Genomic DNA, 27829 nt, shown 5'->3' with positions numbered 1-27829 from the left:
GCCTACTATCTTTTGGAGTAAGGAGGTTTCTAGCTACTATTGTAGCTGTTGTGGCGTCCTGCATCACGGAGTCTTCACCTGTAAGAAGACCGTTAGAAGATAAAAAAGAAGGACGCCATACATTACCTTGACGGGGAGCAACTGGATCCCTGCTGAGACTCAAATCTAAGCTAAGGTTCGATGGGTTTGCCATTTTTCAAAAGTGTTCAAAGAGATGGGGTGGATGGAGAGAATTCTCAAAGGGCCGGAGTCGATTTTCAAAGAATGGGAAATCTTCAGAGTGTGTTTCTTGCAGTGATCAATGCATCTATAAGAAGCCAAGGCGACGCGTCCATCAATTCAAAAAGCCGGAATTTCCGGCGTAAGTTAGGCGACGCGTTCTCGGCTTTTCAGAAACGCGTTCAACTTTGTCAAAAGTTCACGTGGAGGTCATCATCGCAGCTACACTTTTACCAACAAGCGTAAATTTCGGCGACGCTTTCTCTGCTTTTCAGAAAACGCGTGCGACTTTGTCAAAAGAGCTCAGACAGAGCCGCGTACGCACTACTACGTGTCGTTCAGAAATCGAAGGGGCGTCGTGCAGAAATCGAAGAGGCGTCCGTTCAGAAATCGAAGAGACGTTTGTCGACACGGGTAAAAGAACAATACCACCACTTGATATTATCTCTATATATGTCGACCTTCGTCTTTTGTGGCAAGGCAAACCTGAAGAAAATGCCCAACTCTTCCTCACCTCTGAGGTCGCACTCCCAGCAAAGCCTTTCGAAATACTCAATTCTTCCTTCTTCCCCAATGATGATACCAGATGCCTGGAGTACATATGACCCAGGAGGAAACAGCACAACAAATACATGTGCTGATTCATTCACCGCTTCTTCAAAAGCAAAGGTATCTCATATCATCAAGGTCTAAAGCAAAAGTATCTCATATCATGCTTTTTCCCTATCTTTTCCTTTGCCCTTGTTATTACTCGCATGGCAAAGTAAACAAAAGCAATCAGAGGCACTTGGAGTCAGTCTTCTGTTCTGGAACCGACTGCCTGGAATCCATTCCTGATTGCTTACTTAGAGTTGCTCTCGAGTAGTCATCTTCAATGGTTGACACACTTCCGGAGAAGGGACCACTTCTGCAAGGGGAGCAAGCAAGGCAAGTGAAAATGATACATTGAAGCATGTGGAGACAAACATAGGCTGAGTTATCCTCCAACCCTTTTCAATACGAATTGGAAAGATTGAACAAAGAAACAGACCAAAGGAGTAAGCTCAGACCTTCGGGGGAGACCAAAAGAAGCCTGCTGCCCAGTTCAAGAGTAGCACAAAGGAAAATCAACGATGTGAGCAGCGCAGTTCAAGAGTAAGCCTGTGGAATCACAAAGATCAAAGCCTCAATGCAATTACCAAGGAGAAGATGGAATTTACACTCTATAACCAGATTTGCATCCCTAAACTCTTCTCTTTGTTAATTACATTCTGCCATGTTTAGTATGTTTAGTTGCTTTTTGTGTGTTTACTTATGTTTTGTGTGAATCTATGCTTAAAACATTGAGGACAATGTTTGATTTAAGTGTGGGGGGGTAACTAATGTTGTTAATGCAAATTCGTGGGATTTTATCACCCATAACTTCAAAATGTTGTTCCTTGCTGTTTTAAGGTGTTTTTAAGATGTTTTAGAGTGTTTTAGTATGTTTTGTTTTTATAACTCTGAAAATCACATAAAAATTTGAAAAATATGTTTTGAAAAGCCTAAAAAGAGTGTTTTGAGTCATTTTTGTGTGTTTGTGTCTTAGGGTACCTTCCAACACAATGATAAGGATTTGGTTTGTAATTGCATGACTGTTAAAAAGAGTTATAAACATAGAGAAAAGTTTGATTTACTCTTGGTATATGCTTGGTTATGGTTATAATATATGACTTCACATGCAATCATAAAAGAAAAATTCGTTTTTGTAACATGCTTGAAGGAAGGAACTCAAACAAACGCTACAACCCTGTGAGACTCGAGCCATTACTTTCTTTGGAGAGTTATTCTCTGTGATTTCTTGTTTTCTAAAGTCGTTGCATGATCTCATCATTCTTTGCTTGGTTGCTACTTGGAATGCATTTCATTATAGTTCCAAATACTAGAACTCATGCCCAATTCATTCAAAGCATGATATTGTTTGCATAACATACAATAAGATGAAGTTGTTAGTCAAGCCAAAGCCAAAAAGCCTATCCCTTTTCATATTTCTTATTTGTTGTAAGTTTTAACCCTTTTGAGCCTTTTCAAGCTTATTTTCTTTGTTAACCCCTTGTTCTTAAAGGATAGTGAAGCATGACTTAGAATGAACTCCTTTTGATCAATATACTGCAGAAAATAAGTGTGGGGAAAGATAATAGGGCACGGCCAAAGAATGAAATAAAGAAAAAAATTGTTGAAAAGAAAGAAAAAAAGAGTTGAAAAATAAGTGAGAATGATCTCACAAGCATTGGTTATTGAAGGAAGGGTCCAAAAGAGTGAATTTGACCCTAGTTGTTGCATGAATCTTCCCTTGTGTTTAAAAGTTGATTTCTGCCATTAAAAATGAGTTTAAGTGTCAATTTCATTACTTCGCTTCCTATTACTTTAAGAACCTTTGTTTTACTTTACCTTTCTTTGTTAAACCATTACCCTTAGCCCCGTTACAACCCTCAACTTCTATCTTGATGTTATGTTTTCAATTTGTGGAGTTTGAATTTGGTATGAGCATATGGAATCACTGGTTCTCATTCTAAGTAGTAGCATTCCATTCATGAGATCATATTCATGTCATTATCGTAAATCCAGAAAATGCTTTCTTTGTTATAACATATGTGAGATACTAGTCTTTCATGTTCACATCAATCTCTCACATATAACTAGTGTAGGGTGTGTAGTCAGAAAATCTGTGTGAAAATAGAGTGCATTCTAGTAAGGAATTGAGGAAATTCTCTAAGGCATGTTACTACATTCAAATCATGGTTTTAAATGCTTAATTGTGAACTAGTATGTGGTGACTATGATTAAGAATGTATTTAAGTGTAAAGATGGCTAAAATCTGTGGGAATAATGATTTTTAACTTGTCATGTGCATTGGAAATCCGTAAGACGATTGTTGGAAGGTGTAGGTGGTGTTTTGTTCGTTTTGTCTAGTTTCGTGTTCTTTTGTTGTTTTGTTTTGCTCGAGGACTAGCAAAAGATAAGTGTGGGGGTATTTGATAGGAGCATATTCATGCGACTTAAATAGCTTGTTCTTGTGCATTTACGTTATGTTTCTTTAGTTATTTTAGTACTTTAAGCTATTTTCGTGTGTTTTTAGGTTCATATGGCTAATGAAGCAAAAAGATGCATTTTGGAGCATTTTGGAGCAAAATTGGACTTGGAATGGATAGCTTATGTTTGGTGCAAAAGGAATGGACGAAATTGAAGGATTCCTAATCCATTGCAGCCATATGCACCCATAATCATTCACACCTTGCAGCCACATGCATTCACTCTTCATAAATCAGCCACATGCACTCATCATCATAACCTAGCTGTCATGTTTCCCCTTTCATCATTCCCTCACATTCTTTAAATCAGCCAACACATGCATCCACCTTTCTCCCATCAGATTTCCAACATTGCACATGCATTCCCCTTACAATTTCAGCCATCCTAGCTGTTTTGCACATGCATTCACTTAACCTAGCTGTCATGTTCCCTCTCCCATCCATTCATCTCCCTATAAAAACCATACACACTTCACACAACATTCATTCATTCTCATTCACTCTTCCATATTCCAGAAATTCGTCAAAACCTCTCCACACCCTTGCAGCAGCCACCAAAACACTTTTCTCTTCCCTATTAATCCAAACACCATTCCCCAAACCATTCACACCACCAAACCTCACCTTAGACCTTGTGCTACAACAATGAGGAAGAGAAGAGTGCCTAAACGTTCATACAATTCAAGTTTGAGTTGTTGGAATGTTTAGGTGTTTCTTTGATTTCAATGTTTAAATTCAATTCTCTTTGTTTTGTACATATGAGGAATGGAAGAGAAGAGTGCCTAAACGTTCATACAATTCAAGTTTGAGTTGTTGGAATGTTTAGGTGTTTCTTTGATTTCAAAGTTATGAGGAAATAAACCCCCCTTGGTTAGGGGGTGATTCGAAATATATGTTTATGCTTGCATTTTGATTTGATTACTTCTAATTGCGTTTCATAAGTTGTGGATTCAATTTGTTTAACCGTTTGATTGATAACTTATTTGTGTATGTTTAATTGAGAGTGCACGCTTAATTTTCATGCATGAATATGACGCTAGAATATAAGTGAGTTTCACCTAATAGTTACGAACTTATATTCACAAGTAGTGGAGGTTGCTTATAAACAATCGCGTTAAACTAATTCTTGGCATAAGTTTCATGCAATCCATAGTAACGAATGCCTCGTCAACACTTATAATTTTCATAGAGCGTAATGATTCTTGCTTGTACCTCTTCTATGCATTCATGTTGAGGACTTGTGGGGAATGTTTTGAATTGTCGCATGCATCATCCAATTCAATAACGTTAGGAAGATTTGAAGGTTAATTAGTGCATCACGGTTAACTTGGGGTGTTGAGAATTAATGATTTATTGAAACGCAATTGGAAATCATTTTATTATGCAAGTATAACATGTGTGGAGATGAACCCTTTAGCTAGCCTTCATTCCATTCAATTCCATCCATTTCATCTTTACTATCTGTTTTAATTTAAATCTGTGCATTTTATTTAATTTCGTCCAAAACCAAATCCCCCTTTACTTTATTGTCCAATTTAGTTAGAAAGTATCTTAGTTTGTGTTTCTAAGTGTTTTGATTCAATTTGTTACATAAATTCGTCCAGATTCACCAAAGTGCTCAAAACTGCCCAGAAAGTGATTTTAAGGCAGTTTTGAGTGTTTTGGGTGATGTTTGAGTCTTTTGGTTTGTCTTAGTGTTTTAAAGTGTTAGATTAGTTAGAAATACATTTAGTTTGTGTTTTTAAGAGTCTTGAGTCAAGTTACAACTTAGTTTCGTCCAAATTTGTGTTTGTGCTCAAATCTGCCCAGAAAGTGGTTTTTAGGCAGATTTGAGTGTGTTTGTGTTGTTTTGAGTCTTTTGGTTTGTCTTAGTGTTTTAAAGTTTAGTTTTACATTCTTTGAGTCTAGTTTAGTGTTTTAAACTTTATTTTACGTTTTTGAGTCAGTTTCCAAGTGATTTGCAATCCCTCCTAATCCCCGGTCTAGAACGATCCGTACTTACATACTTACTACAATTGACAAAAAGAGGGTTTAATTTGTGTGCGTATAATTCTCGCATCAGAATGTAAATTCCATCTTCTCCTTGGTGATTGCATTGAGGCTTGATGTTGTTGATTCCACAGGGGTTCCTCCCATCGTTGATTTTCCTTTGTGCTACTCTTGAACTGGGCAGCAGGATTCTTTTGGTCTCCCCCGGAGGTCTGAGCTTTCCCCTTTTATCTGTTTCTTTGTTCAATATTTACACACCTTAGTTTAGCTTGTTTTTGTGCATTTATAGTGTTTTTCCTTAGTAAAGTAGTCTTTTAAGCTAGTTCTATGTGTTTTCAGGTTTTAAGGGCAAAGTATGCAAAAGGATGCATTTTGAAGCCTTTTGGAGCAAATTAGAGCTTGGAATGGACATCATATGCTTGGAGCCAAGAGGATGGACGAAATTGAAGACGTGAAGATGATGATTCCTACTTGAGCAAGGTTTCCTAGTTGAAGTGGGAAAGTCCCTAAATGGAAGATGGTTTCCTAGTTGAATTAGGATTCCTAGTTAAGATGGTTTCCTAGTTGAATTAGGATTCCTAGTTAAAATGGGTTTCCTAGTTGAAATAGGATTCCTAGAAGAATGAAGATTCCTACTCAACTAAGGTTTCCTACTTGATGAAGGAAAGTCAAAATCCAAATGGTCTCAAGTGAAGCAACAAAGAAGCTTTCCAAGTCCAAGAAGGAGAAGAATTCCAAGATGAAGAAGGATTAGCTTTCCTAATCCTAATGCACAAGGTTTTCAGCCACAAAGAGGAGTCCTAAACACTTTAGGACACCTTATCCTAATCCTATAGGGATGCCATGCACTTTACCTTATCTTGGAGGGTTTCTAGAAGCCTTAGATGCCCTATCCTATCTTTGCCGTGGGTTTTATCCAAATCCCCTTAGTTTTTAGGCTTTCTAGAAGCCCTAACATTATCCCTAAGAAGGTGCAGCACCCTTATCTCTTTTTCCCTACAAATTTGGCCCTTTAAACATGATTCTAGGAACCTTATCTTATCTCCTACAAAAGTGGCGCCCCAAATCCTTCTAGAAGTGCCAATTTCTGCCACAAAACACTTTGTTTCTAGAACCCTAAAAATCTGGCGCCTCTATTCCTTTTCCTTTGGGGTTTCCTACCTTCTAGATGGCCTATTTCCTTGTGGATTTGGGTTATTCAAGTCCATATCTGATTACCCTAGGGTTTTAAGTGCCTATATATACTCATATTAACCCCTAGATCAGACCACCACCTCTCATACACATTCATTAATTCCAGAAATTCGTCCAACCCTCTCCACACCCTTGCCGCAGCCACCAAACACCTTTCTCCTTAGTTTTAAGCCTTGCCGCACCATCCCCTTCCCCTAAACACTACTATATCCCTCCACGACCATACATCCATACACCTAAGGCCCTAAAACCTGTCCCTAGACCTTTGCCGCACCAAGGAGGAGGAGAAGGAAACTCGGAAGTTCATGCAATTCGAGTTCGCGTCGCTGGAATTTCTAGGTGTTTCTTTTCCTTTGATTTCAATGTTTAATTTCAATTCTCTTTGTTTTGTGCATATGAGGAACTAAACCCCCCTTGGCTAGGGGGGGATTCGAAATACATGTTTATGCTTGCTATATGATTTGATTACCTCTAATTGCATTTCATAAGTTGTGAATTCAATTTACTTATCTATTTGAATAAAACTGATTTGTGTGTGTTGGTTGAGAGTGCACGCTTAATTATCATGCGTAAATCTAATGCTAGGATATAAGGAAGTTTCACCTAATCGTTACAAACTTATATTCACAAGTAGTAAAAGTTGATGATCTCAATTGCGTTAAGTAAATTCTTGGCATAAGTTTCATGCAATCATAGTAACAAGTGCTTCGTCAATGCTTATGGTTTTCATAGAACTTAATGATTCTTGCTTGTATCTCTATTATGCAATCATGTAGGGGACTTGTGGGGAATATTTTGGGTTGTCGTATGCAATCATCCAATTCAATAACGTTAGGAAAATCTGAAGGTTAATTTAAGCGAACCTAATTAACTTGGGGCGTTGAGAATTCGTGGGTTATTGAAAAGCAATTGGAAATCGTTTTATATGCAAGTATAACATGTGTGGAGATGAACCCCTTAGCTAGCTTCCCATCCATTCAATTCCATCAAATTCGTTTTTACAATCTGTTCTAATTTAAAAAGTTTGTTTTGTTTTTAAATTCGTCCAAAACCAATCCCCCTTTACTTTGTTGAGTCATAGTAGTTAGAAATCACTTTAGTTTGTGTTTTTAAGTGTCTTAGGTCAAGTTCAAACCAATTTTCGTCCAAGTTGTGTCTAGTATTCAAAACTGCCCAAATTGTGTTTTTAAGGCAGTTTTGAGTGTTTTGGTGCTGTTTTGAGTCTTTTGGTTTGTTTTGGTGTTTTAAAGTTTAGTTTTGCATTCTTTGAGTCTAGTATAGTGTTTTATATTGTGTTTTTACGTTTTTGAGTCAATTCCAAGTGATTAACAATCCCTCCTAATCCCCGGTCCAGAACGATCCCTACTTACATTCTTCACTACAATTGATAAAAAGAGGGTTTAATTTGTGTGCGTATAATTCTCACATCAAATTTTGGCGCCGTTGCCGGGGATTAGCAACTAAAATGATGAGTCCTTATCCATTTAGGACACCTTATCCTAATCCTATAGGGATGCCATGCACTTTACCTTATCTTGGAGGGTTTCTAGAAGCCTTAGATGCCCTATCCTATCTTTGCCGTGGGTTTTATCCAAATCCCCTTAGTTTTTAGGCTTTCTAGAAGCCCTAACATTATCCCTACAAAGGTGCCGCACCCTTATCTCTTTTTCCCTACAAATTTGGCCCTTTAAACATGATTCTAGGAACCTTATCTTATCTCCTACAAAAGTGGCGCCCCAAATCCTTCTAGAAGTGCCAATTTCTGCCACAAAACACTTTTTTTCTTGAACCCTAAAAATCTGGCGCCTCTATTCCTTTTCCTTTGGGGTTTCCTACCTTCTAGATGGCCTATTTCCTTGTGGATTTGGGTTATTCAAGTCCATATCTGATTACCCTAGGGTTTTAAGTGCCTATATATACTCATATTAACCCCTAGATCAGATCACCACCTCTCATACACATTCATTAATTCCAGAAATTCGTCCAACCCTCTCCACACCCTTGCCGCAGCCACCAAACACCTTTCTCCTTAGTTTTAAGCCTTGCCGCACCATCCCCTTCCCCTAAACACTACTACATCCCTCCATGACCATGCATCCATACACCTAAGGCCCTAAAACCTGTCCCTAGACCTTTGCCGCACCAAGGAGGAGGAGAAGGAAACTCGGAAGTTCATGCAATTCGAGTTCGCGTCGCTGGAAATTCTAGGTGTTTCTTTTCCTTTGATTTCAATGTTTAATTTCAATTCTCTTTGTTTTGTGCATATGAGGAACTAAACCCCCCTTGGCTAGGGGGGGATTTCGAAATACATGTTTATGCTTGCAATATGATTTGATTACTTCTAATTGCGTTTCATAAGTTGTGAATTCAATTTACTTATCTATTTGAATTATATTGATTTGTGTGTGTTGGTTGAGAGTGCACGCTTAATTATCATGCATAAATTGGATGCTAGGATATAAGGAAATTTCACCTAATCGTTATGGAATTATATTCACAAGTAGTAAAAGTTGATGATCTCAATTGCGTTAAGTAAATTCTTGGCATAAGTTTCATGCAATTCATAGTAACGAGTGCTTCGTCAATGCTTATGGTTTTCAAAGAACTTAATGATTCTTGCTTGTATCTCTATTATGCAATTCATGTAGGGAACTTGTGGGGAATGCTTTGGGTTGTCGTATGCAATCATCCAATTCAATAACGTTAGGAAAATCTGAGGGTTAATTAGTGCAATTCACGGTTAATCTGGGGCGTTGAGAATTCATGGGTTGTTGAAAAGCAATTGGAAATCGTTTTATATGCAAGTATAACATGTGTGGAGATGAACCCCTTAGCTAGCTTTCCATCCATACAATTCCATCAAATTCGTTTTTACAATCTGTTTTAATTTAAAAAGTTTGTTTTGTTTTTAATTTCGTCCAAAACCAATCCCCCTTTACTTTGTTGAGTCATAGTAGTTAGAAATCACTTTAGTTTGTGTTTTTAAGTGTCTTAGGTCAAGTTAAAACCAATTTTCGTCCAAGTTGTGTCTAGTATTCAAAACTGCCCAGATTGTGTTTTTAAGGCAGTTTTGAGTGTTTTGGTGCTGTTTTGAGTCTTTTGGTTTGTTTTGGTGTTTTAAAGTTTAGTTTTGCATTCTTTGAGTCTAGTATAGTGTTTTATATTGTGTTTTTACGTTTTTGAGTCAATTCCAAGTGATTAACAATCCCTCCTAATCCCCGGTCCAGAACGATCCCTACTTACATTCTTCACTACAATTGATAAAAAGAGGGTTTAATTTGTGTGCGTATAATTCTCATACCAGTTTGCAAAGGATTTAACATAAAAATATAAAACATGAATGAACATAGAATTAATAAGAAGAAAGAACCCTTGAAGCAAAACTGATGTAGAATCAAAGAAACACCTAAACATTCCAACAACTCAAACTTGAATTGTATGAACGTTTAGGCCCTCTTATCTTCCTCTTCGTCGTAACACAAGGTCTAAGGGATGTTGTTGGTGTGTTGAATGGATTGGGGAATTATGGAAATGGAAGGATGATGTTTGGATTGTAAGGGAGGCCACGGCAATGAGTGGTGTGAATGATTGATTGTGTATGTGAATGGTGGAAATCTGAAAATGGCATAAAACAACTAGGCTAAGGGAAAGGCACGGCAAAGAGATGTTTGTTGATGTAAATGTGCAATGGTTGCAATGATGAAATGGATGGGAGTGCATGTGGATTAAAGGGGTGTGAATGGTTGTGGTAATGATAAGTGATAAGTGAATGGTTTTGATCTTCAATTTCGTCCATCTACTTGGCTTTAAGCATATGCAATCCATTCTGATAAGTCATATTTGCATGCATGTATATCTTTCTTATTTGGCGTTTTTGTATTGTTTTTGGATTAAACTAGTTGCATTTTACATTGTTTGGTGTTAGTGTGCAGCCAAGTGTGTAATAAAATCAATTGGAGGGCAAATGATGGAATGTGGTGCAATTCGGCCATATTGGGTGAATCTAAACAAGGCAAAAAGAGTGAAGTCAGATTGGGTGGTTCTAACACCAAAACATGCATTCACATGCATGTTCAAATACCTTGCCAAGTACTCACATGCATTTCCAATTCATTCAAATCCATCCCGTGCACTTCCACACCCATTCCCATTAACTAAACCTTTCAACCATAGTTACACCAACAAACATCATCATACCGTGCACTCCCATGTGATTCCAAGGCAGAAATTCACATGCATGTTAACATCCAGTCCGTGCGTCCCATGCCATTCCAACTCCCTTTTGAGCCAAAAACATCCATTTCCATTACTTAATCCATTCAGCCACATCTTCACATGCATGATCCACATCCATTCCGTGCATTCCATTACATTTCTGCACTTCATCTTTGCAGAAATACACATGCACTTCAATTAAATAAAACCCATGCTTGCACCTTTCCCTTTTGTTATTCACCCATTATTCCAGAAAATCAATCATTCTTAGTCCATGCCGTGTGATCCCTTCTCCTTTCCAGATTTTTACAAAGCATTTTCTGGTGGTCCAAGTCACCTTTGCAGGTTCCACTCACTTGTGGCAGCAAGAGCATGTGCTTCTTTGAATACATTAACATTGCCTTGCAGATCATGTCCAGGCCGTGAGTCTACCATCTCAGAAACACAATCATTTCCATCACTTATGCACTGCCATCTGAGTTAAACAAATGGTAGATCCAATCTGATTGTCTCTCCATCATTAGACTCATTCAGAAATGCACCAAGACTCACTCATTCCCTCTCCCGGATTAATTGGATTAGAAACACCATTCTGGCTCTAATTTCGTACCCCATTCACTCTCATTCTCCCTCTCCATTCCATTGCATTCGACACTCTCTCCCTTTCACAGAAACTGTCCATTTCTCTCCATTTACGTACCACTCACAGAAACCATTCGACATTAGTTTCTCCACCCTCATTTACAAACACATTTGGAGCACCAACATCGAAGGCAACTCTTCAAGAGATTCAACATCAGTTTTACTTCAAGGGTTCTTTCTCCTTAATTCTATGTTCATTCATGTTGTGTATTTTTATGTTAAACATTCTGTAAACATGAATTGTAACTAATCTATCTATAGGGATTCGATGTAGCCTTGCAAAGTTTGCCATGTAATCAAGTTAGAATGCTCAGTTTGTCCATCTATTTCTTGGTTCATTTTCTGTTTTAATGGTGATTTAGTGTGTTGATTTTAATGTTTGATCATCATTTGAATTAATCACTAAGTTGTGTAGCCAAGATTAAGACACACATCATGCATAATCTTGGTAGATATGTGAATGAATGAAGGGAGTGTTTAGCACACATCCTGCCAAGTTATTCCCTTTGGTTTTATGAAAGTTTCTTGTACTTTACAAAATCTTGATTATGAACCAAAGTTGCACATCACAATTAGGTTCATGATTAGAGACATTTGATCAAATCCACACATCATATGGTTGATCATATCCAAGTGAAACAAACTCAAGAAATAGGTAGATGTATGAGTACAAACTAACTTGACAAACATGGACTTAGTTAAGCAATGGTGAAATCGAATCCCTAGCTTCATTTCCATTGATACTACCTCATTTTATTAGTTGTTGATTCATTTGGTTGTGTTTACTTCTTTTTATTTATGCTTTCAAGTAACAAAGCCAAATCTGCCCAATTTGATTAGTTTGATTCATTTCTTAGAGTTCTTGCAAACAAGTAGTTACATAGGTCCAATTAGTCCCTGTGGATTCGACACCCTTACTTATGCCATTATACTAAATATATTCTAGCATTAGGAAGGAATTATACATCAACAAAAATGGCGCCGTTGCCGGGGACTGATTTCAGTCCCTTGTAATTGCTTGTTTGCTTGTTTGTTATTTTGATTAGTGTCAAGGTTCATAACTTGTCAAATTGATAACTGGAAGTTGATTTAAGTTGCATACAATTTTAAGTGTGGAAAAGAATCCCTTAGCCATTCCATTATCCATTGGTTTACATCAACTTGCTTTACAATCTGATTTCGTTATAATCTGTCCATTTAAATGCATTTCGTCCAAATACAATTTCTCCCTATAGTTTGTTAAGTTTTAGGCTTAGAATCTGTCTTATCTTGTGTTTTGAAGCATTTTGAGTCAAGCTCAAACCTAATTTTCGTCCAGAGTTGAGTTTAGTGTCAAAACTGCCCAGTTTGTGTTTTTAGGCAGTTTTGAGAGTTTTTAGCTTGTTTTGAGTCTTGTGAATCTGTTTTGAGTCCTTTGAGACTTTGTTTTGTCCAAATTAGTTAGAAAGTGTTTTGATTTGTGTTTATAAGTGTTTTGATTCAAGTTTCCATCCAATTTCGTCCAAATTAGTGTAGGTGCTCAAAACTGCCCAGAAAGTGTTTTTTAGGCAATTTTGAGTCTTCTAGTTGCTGTTTTGGGTTTTAGGATTGTTTAAGTGTTCTAAGTGTTTAGTTCCACATCCCTTGAGTCTTTTCAAACGTTTTTAAGTTTATTTTTGTTCTTTTCATTGTTGTTTGCTTCTTGATTTTCATTCACACTTGTGTTACTTTGTTTCAGGTAGTATATGTCAAATAAACTTGTTGAGTTAGGCCAAAGAATTGAAAGATTAAAGGGCCACACTTTGGACAACTTTGTGCCATCAAGTTCATCCTTTAACCGTGAGGAAGAGGAAGGGAATTCACCTAGTTCAACAAGTAAAGAATCTGAGCAATTTGATTGGGCAAGAGAGGAAGAGATGGCGGGCAACGAAGATGAACTTCGAGCTTTGGAGGACTTTGCTCAACCAATCATACCAAATTCACCTTCATGCATCTTGCTGCCCACAGAAGCTAGAAACTATGATCTCAAATCTTCACATTTCCATATGTTTCCTTCATTTTATGGCTTACCTAATGAAGACCCTTTAGCTCATATTAAAGAGTTTTACAATGTTGTGAGTGGTTTACCTTTGCAGGGAGTAAGTGAAGCAAATTTGAGGATGAGAGTGTTTCCTTACACCTTGAAAGATAGGGCCAAGAGTTGGTTGATGACTCTAACACCAGGTTCCCTCACCACATGGGATGCCGTGGCTAAGAAGTTCTTGGAGAAGTTCTTTTCCACTCAAAAGACAGCCACATTAAGGGGACAAATCTTCAACTTCAAACAAGATGATGGTGAACCTTTCAATGAGTGTTGGGAGCGTTTTAAAGGCCTCTTGATACAATGTCCACACCATGGGTTACCTTTTCACTTATAAATGCAAATTTTCTATGATGGACTAACCCAAAATTGTCAATCAACTGTTGATAATGCAGCAGGTGGAGCATTGAAGAAAAAGAATGCTCAAGAGTCATATAACATTTATGAGATGTTGGGGTCTAATGCTCAACACAAAGATTTAAGGGGTAAGAAAGTTGGAGTTTATGAAACAAGTTCTAATCATGAGCTTTTGTTGCAGGTAGCTAACCTAGAAAGGAAGCTTGAATCCGCGCTCAACATGGTGCCAAAAGCAAATGAAGTGTGTGCCATTTGCAACATACCAAACCATCCTACTCACCAATGTCCATCTAGGGAGGCTTATCCCGAGTATGTTCAAGAGCAAGTGAACCTCATGAATTCTTACAACCAAAGGCCAAGGAATGATATGTATTCCAACACATATAACCCGAGTTGGAGAGATCATCCCAACTTTTCATGGAAGAACAACAATCCAATCCAAAATTTCCAACCAAAAACTGCCACTACCCTTGAGGACACGGTTAAATTGTCAGCCCAAAACACCTTGCAATTCCAACATTCCACCAATAGCGCACTCCAACAACATTCAGCCGCCCTAACCAAAATGGAGACACAATTGGGGCAGATTGCAGATGCCTTGAACCAAAGAGAGGTTGGGAAGTTTCCAAGCCAACCCGTGATACTCCAAATGAACCAAGAGCAAGCCAAAGCAATCACTACACTTAGAAGTGGTAAGGTTATTGATAATAGAGTTGACAATGAAGTTACTAATGAATATGATCATGTGAATGCAGGTGTCACTCAAGGAGACAATGAGAAATCAATTGAGGAACCAAGCCATGCCACTTCCTCACTAGAAGCACCAAATCTTCACAAGGCCGAGAAACCATACACTCCACCAATACCATTCCCTGGAAGACTTGCCAAGAGCAAGCAGGATAAGTCATTCAAAGAAATTTTTGATATACTAAGCAAAGTGAATGTTAACTTACCTTTGCTTGATGTCATTAGGAACATGCCGGCATATGGGAAGTTCTTCAAGGAGTTAAACAGCTACAAAAGGAAGTATGGACCACATGAGAAGGTAGTGGTGTCTGAGAATGTGAGTGCAGTTTTGCAAAGAAAACTTCCACCAAAGCTCAAGGACCCAGGAAGTTTCTCTATCAACATCACCATCGGGGACAAGAAAGTAGAGAAGGCAATGCTTGATTTGGGTGCTAGCATCAACTTAATGCCTTATTCAGTGTACCTTCAACTAGGTTTGGGAGATTTGAAAGCCACCACCATTTCATTACAACTTGCAGACAGATCAGTTAAATATCCAAGAGGTATAGTAGAAGATATTCTAGTTCAAGTTGATAAACTAATCTTGCCTGCAGATTTTGTAGTGTTGGACATGGAAGAAGCTCCTATACATGATCGTGAGTTGCCAATATTGCTTGGGAGACCCTTCATGGCCACAGCCAAGACCATCATCGATGTGCAAAATGAACTCCTCACTATGACAGTGTTAGGAGAGACAGTTCAATTCAAAGTGTTTGAATCTCTTGCTCATCCTTCTTCATCTCTTGATTGTTATGCCATTGATGTGCTTGATTCACTTGTATTCTCTAAGTTCTTGCAGGCACAATCGAATGAACCCATACAAACTGTTTTGAGTCAATCTCAAGATGAGTTTGATGAAGAAGATGCACTCATGGAAGAAGTAGCTGCCTTGGAAGCATTGGCATTGTATCCTTTGAATGTTTCACCTCGTTTTGAGCCTTTAGAATCATCAATATCACATCTAACTCCTTCCACTGTTAAGGCACCAAAACTTGAACTTAAGCCACTTCCACCACATCTAAAATATGCATATCTAGCTGATTTTGAAACTCTTCCAGTTATCATAGCTTCTGATCTCACCCCAATTGAAGAAGATAAACTAATTAGGGTGTTAAAAGAGTTTAAATCAGCTTTTGGTTGGTCTATTGCAGATATCAAGGGAATAAGCCCTACCATGTGCATGCATAGGATCCTTTTGGAGGAAGGAGCAAAAACAAGCCGTGAGCCACAAAGAAGGCTCAATCCACACATGAAGGAAGTTGTTAGGAATGAGGTGTTGAAATTGTTAGATGTGGGGATCATATATCCCATTTCTGATAGCAAATGGGTGAGTGCTATTCAGGTGGTGCCTAAGAAGGTGGGAATCACTGTGATGAGGAATGAAAACAATGAGCTTGTGCCCACAAAGCCCACGACCAGTTGGCGTGTTTGCACCGATTACAGGAAGTTGAATTCTAGCACTAGAAAAGATTACTTTCCTATGCCTTTCATAGATCAAATGCTTGAGAGATTGGCAGGTTACTCACACTATTGTTTTCTTGATGGTTACTCAGGTTACAATCAAATTGGAATCGCTCCGGAGGATCAAGAGAAAACAACCTTTACTTGCCCCTTTGGCACATTTGCATACCGGAGAATGCCTTTTGGACTCTGCAATGCTCCAGCAACATTCCAAAGATGTATGTTGGCCATCTTCTCTGACATGGTAGAAAGGTTCATTGAGGTATTTATGGATGACTTCTCAGTGTTTGGTTCCTCTTTTGATGAATGTCTTAACCATCTATCGTTAGTACTTCAAAGATGTCAGGAAACAAATTTGGTTCTCAATTGGGAAAAGTGCCAATTTATGGTGAAACAAGGAATTGTGTTGGGACATGTAATCTCTAGCAAAGGAATGGAGGTAGACAAAGCCAAAATTGACGTCATCACCAATATGGTAGCCCCCACCACTGTGAAGGGAGTAAGAAGTTTTTTGGGCCATGCGGGTTTTTATCGTCGTTTCATTAAGAACTTTTCAATGATCACTCGTCCATTATGCAATCTGTTAGCTAAAGATGTTGCATTTCATTTTGATAAGGCTTGTATGGATGCATTCAATATTTTGAAAAATGAACTAACCTCGGCCCCTATTATTATGGCACCAGATTGGTCGTTACCTTTTGAATTAATGTGTGATGCATCTGACTATGTTGTTGGTGCAGTTTTAGGGCAAAGGGTGAACAAGCTTCCACATGTGATCTACTATGCAAGCAGGACTCTGCATGATGCCCAACTTAACTATTCCACAACTGAAAAGGAGTTGCTTGCTGTTGTCTTTGCCTTAGAAAAGTTTAGGTTATATCTTGTGGGATCTAAAGTTATTGTGTTTTCTGATCATGCAACCATTAGGTATTTGATGACCAAGAAAGATGCTAAACCTCGCTTGATTAGATGGATACTCTTACTACAAGAGTTTGACTTGGAAATTCGAGATAAGAAGGGCAGTGATAATGTTGTGGTTGACCATTTGTCCAGGCTTAATGAAAACCAGGGAGTTGGAAAACCTTTGCCTCTAAATGAATCATTTCCAGATGAACAACTCCTTGTTGTTCAAGAAAAAGAACCATGGTATGCAGATTTTGTTAATTATCTTGCTTGTGGTATAATGAGAAATGACCTTTCTTTTCAGGAAAAAAAGAAGTTCCTTGCCATGGTAAAGCACTACGTTTGGGACGAACCATATTTGTTTAAATATTGCCCTGATCAAATCATTAGGAGATGTGTCCCAGAGAGTGAGCAACAAAGCATTCTAACGTTTAGCCACACATTGGCATGTGGAGGCCATTTTGGTGCCAAAAAGACATCTCTAAAGGTTTTACAATCTGGTTTCTTTTGGCCTACTTTATTCAAAGATGCTTTTGATTTTTGCTCTAAATGTGATAGGTGCCAGAAAATGGGGAACATTAGTCGAAAGAATGAAATGCCATTGAACAACATTTTGGTGGTGGAACTCTTTGATGTTTGGGGAATCGATTTCATGGGACCATTTCCATCCTCTTTTGGCTACTTATACATATTGGTGGCAGTGGATTACGTATCCAAATGGGTTGAAGCCATTGCTACAAGAACTAATGATCATAAGGTTGTGTTGAATTTTCTTAAAGATGTGATTTTTTGTAGGTTTGGAACCCCAAGAGCTATTATTAGTGATGGTGGCAGCCATTTCTGCAACAAACCTTTTGAATGCTTGATGAAGAAGTACAACATCAACCACAAAGTGGCAACCCCGTACCATCCTCAAACTTCAGGACAAGTGGAGATTAGCAATAGGGAGATCAAGAACATTTTGATGAAGACTGTGAGCCCTACAAGGAAAGATTGGTCATTGAGGTTAAATGATGCACTATGGGCATATAGAACAGCATACAAGACCCCCATTGGCATGAGTCCTTATCGCCTTGTGTTTGGGAAAGCTTGTCATTTGCCAATGGAGCTTGAACACCGTGCATATTGGGCCATCAAGAAGTTCAACTTTGATTACAAGGATGCTGGAGTAGCAAGGAAGCTCCAACTTAATGAGTTGGAAGAGCTTAGAAATGAGGCATATGAGAATGCCAAAATCTACAAGGAACGGACTAAGCTCTATCATGACAAGGTCATCCTAAGGAAGGAGTTTCACCAAGGTATGAAAGTACTTTTGTTTGACTCACGTTTGAGACTTTTTCCAGGAAAATTGAAGTCTAGGTGGGTGGGACCATTCAAAGTCTTGCAAACATTTCCCCATGGAGCTGTGGAGATAGAGAACATGAAGAATGGCACTTCTTTTAAAGTCAACGGGCAGCGATTGAAACCATACTTGGATAAAGTGGATGAAGAGCAAGTGTATCAAGTTGTGGATGTTCTTGAGTTTACAACGCCATGAACAAACTACCATGACTTGCCTAGACATTAAATAAAGCGCTTGCTAGGAGGCAACCTAGTGTGGTTTGTGTTCTTTCCTTATTTTGTGTTTATGTTATTTCCATTCCATATTCTTTGCCTATTTACTTTGCATACAATTTTAAGCATCGAGGACAATGCTTAGGTTAGGTTTGGGGGTGTGGGATGGAAAGTTTGTGTTTATATTTGTTTTATGTGTTAGTTTGGTTAAGAGTGTTTTGCTTTCATTTTGTTCAATTTGTGTGGGTTTGTTTTAGTTAAGTGTGTTTTGCTTGCTAATATGAATGTATATGAGGGTTATGTTTGAAAACAAACGATTTGGTTGCTATGGAAAAGAGTTGCATCTTGTTGTCATTTATAAAGCTATAACTCTTGAAATTAGGATGATAGAGGTACCATATTCAAATTCTGGAAGAAGAATAGTGGAGACTACCCTAGTGAGTTATTTTGAGCCTAATTGCTTCTTTGAGAGGGTTTAAAGTGTTTCTACTCCTATCTTTTTCTTTCATTTTTCACTTTAAATGATCTCATTACTTCTATTTCGTTTGGATGCTAAGAATCATTCTCCTTTGCAGATACCATGTACTTAGTATCATTCATGAATGAACTCAATGAGATGATGTTAGGCTATGCATGTTTAACTACTAAAAGGCTTAAACCCTACCCATTTGTGTGCTCCATTCATGATAGGAGCATATTCATGCGACTTAAATAGCTTGTTCTCGTGCATTTACGTTGTGTTTCTTTAGTAAAGTAGTCTTTTAAGCTAGTTTTATGTATTTTCAGGATTTAAGGGCAAAGTATGCAAAAGGATGCATTTTGGAGCCTTTTGGAGCAAATTAGAGATTGGATTGGATATCATATGCTTGGAGCCAAAGTGTTGGACGAATTTGAAAGCCTTGTATGCACTTGGGACATAAAACAAAGGGGCCTAGCCCAATCAAACAATCCTTTGAGCCATGCAAAACCTCTAGCCCAATCAACCAACCTTAGTCACATGCATCACAACCCCAAAACCATCCATAAACCCCCAAGGCCGTGATTTCCCCCTTTACATTTCAGCCATTCCACATGCACTCATTGTCATTCCCCCTTTAATCAACACATGCATTCCCTCACCAAGAAATCATTCATTCCACATGCAATCAGAAAATCCACTTCATTGCACATGCATTCCTTTAATCCACATGCATCTCCATAATCAATCAAAAACACCCATGCCGTGACTCCTCTCCCATTTCCAGATTTCCCCTTTGCATTTCCCCTTCATAAATCAGCCACATGCACTTTAATCATTCAACCACACCAACACACATTCAATCTCCAACCTTTGCCGTGCATTACTCATCAGATTTCCAACATATTCACATGCATTCATCTTTTAATTTAATCACATGCACATTCACCTTGCATTTGCAGAAAATCCACTTCCTTTGCACATGCATTCATCATCATCACTTTAGTTTTAATTCACATGCATTTCAGATTTCATTCCATTCATTCCACCCTTTAATCACATGCATTCCATCTTTGTTCCAGCATTAGCACATGCAACCTAGCTGTCATGTTCCCCCCATTTCACCTATAAATACTCATTCATTCACACTCATTCAAACACATTCCATTCATACACATTTTCAGTCATAAACACCAACCATTCCCTTGGGGCCGTGCCCTTCCAATCCATTCCAGAAATTCACTCATCCATTTGCAGAAATGTAGACCATTAATTCATCTTTGTGCCGTGCTCTCCCTTACAATCCAAACATCATCCTTCCATTTCCATAATTCCCCAATCCATTCAACACACCAACAACATCCCTTAGACCTTGTGTTACGACGAAGAGGAAGATAAGAGGGCCTAAACGTTCATACAATTCAAGTTTGAGTTGTTGGAATGTTTAGGTGTTTCTTTGATTCTACATCAGTTTTGCTTCAAGGGTTCTTTCTTCTTATTAATTCTATGTTCATTCATGTTTTATATTTTTATGTTAAATCCTTTGCAAACATGAATTGTAACTAATCCTCCTCTAGGGATTAGATGTAGCCTTGCAAAGTTTGCCATGTAGTTAATTCGGAATTCTCATTTAATCTATCTATTTCTTGCTTCATTCTCCGATTTAATTGTGATTTAGTGTGTTGATTTTAATGCTTGATCATCATTTGAATTAACCACAGGTTGTTTAGCCAAGATTAAAGCACACATCATGCATAATCTTGGTAGATATGTGAATGAATGAAGGGGATGTTTTGCAAACATCCTGCCGAGTGTTCCCTTTGGTTTTGTGAAAGTTTCTTGTACACTACATAGTCTTGATTAGGAACCAAAGTTGCACATCACAATTAGGCTCATAATTAGAGACATTTGATCAAATCCACACATCATATGGCTGATCATATCTAAGTGAAACAAACCCAAGAAATAAGTAGAGGGATGAGTATAATCTGACTTAACAAGCATGGACTTGGCTTAGCAATGGTGAAATCGAATCTCTAGCTTCATCTTCATTGGTACTATCTTATTTTATTAATTGTTGATTCATTCATCTTGTGTTTACTTTATTTCCTTATGCTTTAATTTACAATCTGTCATTTTAGTTAATTTCGTCCAAAACTAAATCCCCCTTTACTTTATTGTCCAATTTAGTTAGAAAGTGTCTTAGTTTATGTTTCTAAGTGTTTTGATTCATTTTGTTACACAAATTCGTCCAAATTTGTGTTTGTGCTCAAATCTGCCCAGAAAGTGGTTTTTAGGCAGATTTGAATATGTTTGTGTTGTTTTGAGTCTTTTGGTTTGGTTTAGTGTTTTAAAGTTTAGTTTTGCATTCTTTGAGTCTAGTATAGTGTTTCATATTGTGTTTTTACGTTTGAATCAAGCCATTCGTCCAACATTGAGTTTAAGGTCAGAAACTGCCTAGTTTGTGTTTTTAGGCAGTTTTGAGTCTATTGAACTTGTTTTGAGTCCTTTGAGTCTTTGTGAACGTTTTTAACTTTGTTTTTACGTTTTTGAGTCAAATCCAAGTGATTAACAATCCCTCCTAAATCCCCGGTCCAGAACGATCCCTACTTATACATATACTACAATTTGACGAAAAGAGGGTTTAATTTGTGTGCGTATAATTCTCGCATCAAATTTTGGCGCCGTTGCCAGGGATTAGAAAATTTGCTAATCCCTTGGATTGTTTTATTTTTGTTTGTTTTTATTCCAGATTCTTAATCTTGTTTTGTTTCTTGTTTTAGGTACTAGTTTATGACTCGGAGTTCTCATCCGATTCGTGAACATATCCTGGAGTGATTGGGTTCTTCGTCCGGCTGCAAGATGTAAAAGAAAGCGCTACTTGGGAGGCAACCCAATGCACTGAAAAAAAAATTTCAGTTATTAAATAAAATACTAAACATGGAGAAAAGTGGAGCTTCACAAAGGTTGTTTAGGTGAAGCCCCACTACGAGGCGCAGAAGCGGAAGGCATAGAAGCGGAAGCCATCGAAGCGGGAGGCATCGGAGCTAAAGCATTCCAGGCCTCAATACTTGGCCAAGCGCTGGATGACCCAGGAAAAAGGTGCCTCTGGAGACAAGCCGCAAGCCTTTGACGGTCACTGTGAATTCGACCCTCAGATTCTTGCAGCTCATCAAGCTTCCTCTTCATACCCGTCGAATAGTTGTTGGCAAGCACGTGCAAACTTCTATTCTCGTGCTTAAGCAGTTTAATCTCCTGCTTGAGACTTTCCACCTCTGCCATCAATGATTCCACCTGACGGGAGCGGGCAAGCAGGCGTTGGCCAATGTTGGACACAGAACTCGCACACTGAACACTAAGTGCGAGGGACTCTTGAACGACCAACTCATCGGACCGTCCTGACAACAGCCTGCTATCTTTTGGTGTGAGGAGGTTCCTAGCTACTATTGTAGCTGTTGTGGCGTCCTGCATCACGGAGTCTTCACCTGTAAGAAGACCGTTAGAAGATAAGAAAGAAGGTCGCCATACGTTACCTTGACGCGGCGCGCCCGTATCACTGCTAAGGCTCAATTCCAAGCTAAGGTTCGATGGGTTTGCCATTTTTTTTTTAAGTGTTCAAAGAGAAGGGATGGAGTTAAATTTCAAAGGGCCGGAGTCGATTTTCAAGAATGGGAAATCTTCAGAGTATGTTTGTTGTGGTGATCGATAGCTCTATAAAAAGCCAAAGCGACGCGTCCACCGATTCAAGAAGCCGGAATTTCCGGCGTAATTTAGGCGACGCTTTCTCGGCTTTTCAGAAGGCGCGTTCAACTTTGTCAAAAGTTCACGTGGAGGTCATCATCGCAGCTACACTTTTGCCGACAAGCGTAAATTTCGGCGACGCTTTCTCTGCTTTTCAGAAAACGCGTGCGACTTTGTCAAAAGAGCTCTGACAGAGCCGCATCCGCACTACCACGTGTCGTTCAGAAAGCGAAGGGGCGCCTGTGCAGAAATCGAAGGGGCGTCCGTTCAGAGATCGAAGAGCCGTTTGCTCAGAAATTGAAGAGACGTTTGTCGACAAGGGTAAAAGAACAGTACCACCACTTGATATTATCTCTATATATGTCGACCTTCGTCTTTTATGGCAAGGCAAACCTGAAGAAAATGTCCAACTCTTCCGCACCTCTGAGGGCGCACTCCCAGCAACGCATTTTGAAATACTCAATTTTTTCTCCCCCAAAGAAGATACCAGAAACCTGGAGTACAAATAAGGCAGAAGGAAATGGTCGATCGAAGCATGTGGAGACAACCACAACAAATACATGTGCTGCTTCATTCGCCGTTTCTTCAAAAGCAAAGGTATCTCATATCATCAAGGTCTAAAGCAAAAGTATCTCATATCATGCTCTTTCCCTGTCCTTTCCTTTGTCCTTGTTATTACTCGCATGGCAAAGTAAAACGAAAGCAATCAGAGGCACTTGGAGTCAGTCTTCTGTTCTGGAACCGACTGCCTGGAATCCATTCCTGATTGCTTACCTAGCGTTGCTCTCGACCACTTCTGCAAGGGGAGCAAGCAAGGCAAGGAAAATGATACATTGAAGCATGTGGAGACAAACATAGGCTGAGTTATCCTCCAACCCTTTTCAATACGAATTGGAAAGATTGAACAAAGAAACAGACCAAAGGAGTAAGCTCAGACCTTCGGGGGAGACCAAAAGAATCCTGCTGCCCAGTTCAAGAGTAGCACAAAGGAAAATCAACGATGGGAGGAACCCCTGTGGAGTCAACAACATCAAGCCTCAATGCAATCAACAAGGAGAAGATGGAATTTACATTCCACAACCAGATTTGCGTCTCTAAACTCTTCTCTTTGTTAATTACATTTTGCCATGTTTAGTATGTTTAAGTGCTTTTTGTGTGTTTACTTATGTTTTGTGTGAATCTATGCTTAAAACATTGAGGACAATGTTTGATTTAAGTATGGGGGGGTAACTAATGTTGTTAATGCAAATTCGTGGGATTTTATCACCCATAACTTCAAATGTTGTTCCTTGCTGTTTTAAGGTGTTTTTAAATTGTTTTAGAGTGTTTTAGTGTGTTTTGTTTTATAACTCCGAAAATCACTTAAAAATTTGAAGAAAATGTTTTGAAAAGCCTAAAAAGAGTGTTTTGAGTCGTTTTTGTGTGTTTGTGTCTTAGGGTACCTTCCAACACAATGATAAGGATTTGGTTTGTAAATTGCATGACTGTTAAAAAGAGTTATAAACATAGAGAAAAGTTTGATTTACTCTTGGTATATGCTTGGTTATGGTTATAATATATGACTTCACATGCAATCATAAAAGAAAAATTCGTTTTTGTAACATGCTTGAAGGAAGGAACTTAGAATAACATTACAACCCTGAGAGACTTGAGCTTTAAACATTCTTTGGAGAGTATTAATCTGTGATTCTTGTTTTCAAACTCGTTGCATGATCTCATTATTCTTGCTTGGTTGCTAATTAGAAGGCGTTTCATCACTTAGTTCCAAATGCTAGAACTTGCATCCATTCCATTCAAAGCATGATATTGAGTGCATAATATATATCAAGATGAAGTGTGTAGTGAAGCCATCAACCAAACAGCCAACCCATGCACTATATATTGTAGGTCATAACCCCCATTGAGCCATTGTTAGCCTTTGTTATTTGTTTATCCATATCATCCCTACCTAGATTAGGACCACCCATACCCTTGTTCTTGAAGCATAGTAAGCATGATTTAGAGGGAATCCTTTCGATTATGCAAAACTGTAGACATCGAAATTTCGGTGAAATGAATGTTAACCAATAATTAAAATTTCAACGCTTACGTGTCACATAAATTTTACATGTAGCGTGTGACTCAACGAAAAATTGAAATAAATTGGAAAAGTCATCAAATAGGACACGTGTCATTACCTGGCAGAAATGATTTATTTCATCTGATTATTTAAATCCAAAAATCAAGTTTTGGAATTCTATAAATAGGAAGCCAAGTCATTCATTTTGGGGGAAGGAGGAGGAAAACAAGAAGGAAGAAGAGAAAGAAAGAAGGAAATTTACATCACACCAAAACCTTGAAGCTTTGAAACTCTAAAGCTCTCAAGCAAATCCCCAAGCATCAAGAAAACACTTTTCGTTCTTCGTCAAATCCTCCTAAGATCAAGCCCCAACGGCCCTTGAAGAACTTCCACCGACTCAAGATCAAGCCCCGACGGCCCCTTGAAGAAAGTGTTCATCGTTCATCATCCGTTCATCCTAAGATCAAGCCCCAACGGCCCTTGAAGAACTTCCACCGACTCAAGATCAAGCCCCAACGGCCCCTTGAAGAAAGTGTTCATCGTTCATCATCCGTTCATCCTAAGATCAAGCCCCAACGGCCCTTTGGATCAACAACCTCAACAAATCCACACATCCAATCGTTCTTCAAGATTAAGCCCAAAAGCCCTTGAAGATCCGCTCATCCATCAACCTTCAAGATCAAGCCCAAAAGCCCTTGAAGAAATCCATACATCCAGTCTTCAAGATCAAGCCCAAAAGCCCTCGAAGATCCGTTCATCAACTGTTCATCCCTAGATCAAGCCCCGACGGCCCTTTGGATCAACAACTCATCCATAAACCTTCACCCTACGAAGATAGAATCAGAGGATCAAATTACAAAGAGATTGTAACCCCAAAATCATTAACACAAAAAATATATTTTGTACACGTTATTCTTGTCTCTTGTTTTCAGGAATTTTTCGTGTTTACAAATTTGGCACGCCCAGTGGGACTTTCTCTACCTCTCATCTCTGTCTCCGTTCAAGATATTCAAGCACAGTCCATGGCTTCAAACAAAGAACAAGTCATGACTATCGGCACTACCTCCATTGAAAAACAGCTGGTTCAGATGAAGGAAACAATTGCAAGGCTGATAAAGACTGCAGAGGAGAAAAACTTGCAAACCGCCGGACTCATCAACCGTCTGGAGGCACAGCATGGCGTCAAAGTGAAACCAAGCTCTCTTCCAACTAAGAGGACCGAAGAAGGCTTCAACCCAAATGCCTACGAACTTATGTCAAAGGCTAGGCATGACTTTGCTTCCTCTTCAAATCTTGGAAAGAAGGTTTCAAACACCGTCAACGACAAAGATCGCGACCTCACCGAGACTCAAAAGAAGTTGAAGGAGCATGATTATGGAGTTGACAACAACAAGGCTGGACTTGGCTTCACACCAAATGCACCCATGAAGATTTCAAGCAAAGTGAAGAAAGCTAGCGCTCAACACATCAGCGTGAGCATTGAACAAGACCAAGAAGAGCCTAAACCCTCCCCTCGGACGTCGGTCTTCAATAGGATGAGTCATTCAAGCTCCAGAACTTCAGTGCTTAATCGCATTGGTGGTCAAGACCGAACCTCTGTCTTCAAGAGGCTTAACGCGCCGACATCCCAAAGCTCTGTTTTTGAAAGGTTGTTAAAGCCTAAGAAACAAAGCAACACAGCTATCTCTCCTCTGCGACGATCAGCTTCAGAAATATTTGAAGATAATGGTAAGCCTTTTGGAAAGAGGAGGACAACCCCAAAGGGACAAAAGCTCGATGGGTTAGGAGAAAAAGACGACGCTCGAAGCTTGATTCCTTCAAGGATGAATCGCCAAGCAATCCTAGAGGTCGACACAAAAGGACCACTGAAGGTAAGGAGGCGCATCATCGTCCACACTGGCAAATCTTCATGCCAACAAACCCAAGAGAACGGCACTGAAGAGGAGATCCAAGATGTTTTCTACATCACGGTTCAAGAAGGTAAAGAAGACGAAAGCCCGAGGAAATACTCAGAGTCCCTACTCTCCGACGCTGACTCGAGCGGCAGTACAACCATGCAAGTCATGACCACTGGAGCAACTTCGATCGAGGAGCAGCTAGCTCAGATGAATGAAGCAATCGCAAAGCTCACACGGACTGTGGAAGAGAAGGACTTGCAGATTGCCGCACTTGTCAACCAACTAGATGCGCTGCCCGACGTGAAAGTCGACCCAAATATTGGCCTATTAAAGAAAGAAGACGACAAAGAAGAGGAGCCACCAGCGGAGAAAGTTGAAGAGAAGCCGAAGCTAGACCAAGCAACGGCATTCATGGGATCTCTCTCTATCCAGCAGCTACAGGAGATGATCGCAAGCACTGTCAGAGCACAGTACGAAGGAAGCTCGCATGACTCCGTACTGTACTCAAAGCCTTACTCCAAGAAGATTGATGCTTTGAAGATGCCAAGGGGTTATCAGCCCCCAAAATTCATGCAGTTCGATGGAAAAGGCAACCCGAAGCAACATGTCGCCCATTTCATTGAAACTTGCAACAATGCTGGGACAGAGGGAGACTACCTCGTCAAACAGTTCGTGCGTTCGCTAAAAAGTAACGCTTTTGACTGGTACACTGACCTCGAACCTGAGTCTATCAACAGTTGGGACCAGCTAGAAAGGGAATTCCTCAACCGTTTCTACAGCACTCGTCGTACTGTAAGCATGCTAGAGCTGACCAGTACGAAACAGTGGAAAGATGAACCTGTCATCGACTACATAAATAGATGGCGTTCTTTAAGTCTGGATTGCAAAGATCGGCTTTCTGAAACCTCTGCCATTGAGATGTGCGTTCAAGGCATGCAGTGGGGACTACACTACATCCTTCAAGGCATCAAGCCACGAACATTTGAGGAGTTAGCCACCCGCGCCCATGATATGGAGTTAAGCATCACCCGTCATGGGAAGAAAGAACAGATCGCCGACTACAAGAATGACAAAGTTTTGGGGCCAAAGGTAGATAAGGCTGCGTGGAAACCCACCAAGGAAGCAATGACGCTCAACACAACTCCAGTCAAAACCCATACACGAGGCAAAGCGATTCAAACCGAAGCTTTTCGTGATCAAGAGATACGTAGACGCACTTTGAAGGAGCTTGAGGAGAAGACTTAT

General features: G+C 39.3%; 1 non-coding gene across 1 annotated transcript; it reads right to left on the bottom strand.

The window, feature by feature from the left end:
- Positions 1 to 13578: 13578 nt before the first annotated feature.
- LOC137721595 (small nucleolar RNA R71) lies at positions 13579 to 13689 on the bottom strand. Its single transcript, XR_011066666.1, has one exon. It is a non-coding gene; the product is annotated as a small nucleolar RNA R71 (small nucleolar RNA).
- Between the last annotated feature and the right edge of the window lie 14140 nt (positions 13690 to 27829).

This window comes from Pyrus communis, chromosome 16 (assembly GCF_963583255.1).
Source record: "Pyrus communis chromosome 16, drPyrComm1.1, whole genome shotgun sequence".
Classification (NCBI taxonomy): Eukaryota; Viridiplantae; Streptophyta; class Magnoliopsida; order Rosales; family Rosaceae; genus Pyrus; species Pyrus communis.
Note: the sequence above shows the minus strand (reverse complement) of the source record. Positions and strands in the feature narration are given on the sequence as shown.